This window comes from Oryctolagus cuniculus, chromosome 7 (genome assembly GCF_964237555.1).
Source record: "Oryctolagus cuniculus chromosome 7, mOryCun1.1, whole genome shotgun sequence".
Taxonomy (NCBI): Eukaryota; Metazoa; Chordata; class Mammalia; order Lagomorpha; family Leporidae; genus Oryctolagus; species Oryctolagus cuniculus.
This window is the reverse complement of record NC_091438.1, coordinates 93,618,759-93,621,466: the sequence shown is the minus strand read 5'-3', so window position 1 is coordinate 93,621,466 and position 2,708 is coordinate 93,618,759. Positions and strand designations below refer to the sequence as shown.

Genomic DNA, 2,708 nt, shown 5'->3' with positions numbered 1-2,708 from the left:
ACTGCTGTGAACAGTCACTGAGTGAGCCTGGGAATCCTTCCCTCATCAAACCTTCAGATGAGACCCTGGGTCAGCATCTTGATGGAGAGACCATGAAGTCAAGGTCCTGGATAAGCTCTGCCCAGACTCATTTCCCCATTGAAACAGAGGTAATGCATGTGTGTTGTTTTAATCTGCTAAAGTTTGGAGTAAATAATTATGTAGCCATACAAGGTAATACAGGTTGACTAAAAGGAAAAGGGAAGAATAAATTCAAAAGATGCTTATATTGAAGATTATAGAAAATATTTTAACTTTTTCTTTGAAAAAAGTTTATCATAAATTTTAATGATGGTTCAGGAAAAATTCAGTGGATAACTTTCTCTTAAACAATGTATTGACTTGGTATAAACTACAGTTGTGGGGAGGGGAAATTGTTTAGTTAAATTACTCTACTTTCTGTTCTGAAAATGGCAAAGACTCCCATAGATAGATAAATTGCCCAAAATGGTGGAGAATAAATATCCCAAGATAGATGTGCTCAAAATGGCTGAGAATAAGTACAAGAAAAGGAAAAGTGGGCTGCATGGCCCAGCCACCTGAGCCAGGCTCCACCCCTGAGCCAGGCTCCACCCCTGAGCCAGGCTCCCCCTTCCCTGCCCACCCTCAGGCAAAGTTTTAAAAGGGCCTGTTCCTGCACACACGCTCCCTTGGCTCTGCTTCCTGCTCTCATGGCCCTTCTCTCCTGCGCTCTCTTGGCCTCTATTGGCTTCTCTCCTCCTCTCATCTCTCTTCTCTCTCCTCTCTCTCTCTTATACTCTCTTTCTCTTCCCCTTCACTGCCCCTTCACTCTGGTCTGTAGGGTGTTCCCCAATAAACCCTTTCCCTTAAAAAAAAAAAGACAAAAAAAAGAAAAAAAAAAGAAAAAAAAAAAGAAAAAAAAAAGAAAAAAAAAAAGAAAAAAAAAAGAAAAAAAAAAAGAAAAAAAAAAGAAAAGGAAAAGTGGTAAAGAGACAATAAGGAATATTTGGCCAGAATTTGAAGTTCTTTTCAGTCATCTTTGTCTCTTGCTCCATATTTAAGGATATACATGAACTCAATGCAATTGAAGTTCCCCTTTTTGTCAATAGGTGCTTGCTTCTCTGTACAGCTCTCCACTTTCCCATCTGTAAACCAAGCTCTCATCCTTGTCAGTGTCTCTCTTCGGTAATGCTCCTAAATAGTGCCAACTGCCTCTTTATCTCAAGTAAAAGCATTTCTGATGATGCCTTTTGGACCTGTGCCATTCAGCTTCTCACCAAACATGGTGAGAAACATGGTAAAACTGGTGGGGCCTGGAGCCTCATTCATCATGGTGTCCAGATATCCAACAGCTGGATTCTTTTCCAATGATCAAGTGTATCATGCAAATCCTCCTTGTCAGTGAAACCATCTCTGTTGAAGGTCTCCTTGAGCATGGCAGGCACTTTCAAAGTTGCATGCTCAGGGCACTTCTGGTGGCCTTGGTTTTGGCCCTTTTGCTTGCCATGGTGGTGATTAAATCCTTGCACAGCTGTGAGAACTGGAGCACTTCAGTGAAACCCTTGCTGTGGCTATCATCACCCTTCCACCAAGGAAGCCACTAACTACTCCAACTTTTACTTTTTAAGGTATCTTTTGCTGATGATAGAAACTGTATTTTTATAATTATTTAAATCTATTTAATAAAGTAAAACTTTTTAATATAAATTAGCAAACATGGAAAAATTTAAAGTAAAATGTAAAAATCACATATAATTTGCTGCTCAAATATAACTACAGTTATTGTTTTGGTGTGTGCTTTTCTGTTGGTATCTTTTTTTTTAGGTTAAAATCAGGATTATATTCTTTTTTTATATTTTATTTTATTTTTTAACTTTTATTTAGTAAATATAAATTTCCAAAGTACAGTTTATGGATTACAATGGCTCCCCCCCTCATAACTTCCCTCCCACTCTCACCCCTCCCATCTCCCGCTCCCTCTCCCATTCCATTCACATCAAGATTCATTTTCTTTTTTTTTAATTTATTTTTTTTTTATTTTTGACAGGCAGAGTGGACAGTGAGAGAGAGAGACAGAGAGAAAGGTCTTCCTTTGCCATTGGTTCACCCTCCAATGGCCACCGCGGCCGGCGTGCTGTGGCCCGGCGCACTGCGCTGATCCGAAGGCAGGAACCAGGTGCTTCTCCTGGGCTCCCATGGGGTGCAGGGCCCAAGCACTTGGGCCATCCTCCACTGCACTCCCAGGCCACAGCAGAGAGCTGGCCTGGAAGAGGGGCAACCGGAACAGACTCCAATGCCCCAACCGGGACTAGAACCCAGTGTGCGGAGGATTAACCTGTTGAGATTAGCCTGTTGAGCCACGGTGCTGGCCAGGATTCATTTTCAATTATCTTTATATACAGAAGATCGATTTAGTATATATTAAGTAAAAATTTCATCAATATACACCTACACGGAAACACAAAGTGTAAAATACTGTTTCAGTACTAGTTATAGCATTACTTCACATTGGACAACACATTAAGGACAGATCCCACAGGAGGAGTAAGTACACAGTGACTCCTGTTGTTGACTTAACAATTTGACACTCTTGTTTATGGCATCAGTAATCACCCCAGGCCCTAGTCATGAGTTACCAAGGCTATGGAAGCCTTTTGAGTTTGCCGACTTCGATCTTATTCCGACAGGATCATAGTCAAAGTGGAAGT

The 2,708-nt window shown here is 40.9% G+C and overlaps 1 pseudogene; it reads right to left on the bottom strand.

Annotated features, from left to right (window-relative positions):
• Positions 1–1,029: 1,029 nt before the first annotated feature.
• On the bottom strand, positions 1,030–1,516 carry LOC127493595 (myosin regulatory light chain 12A pseudogene; annotated as a pseudogene).
• Between the last annotated feature and the right edge of the window lie 1,192 nt (positions 1,517–2,708).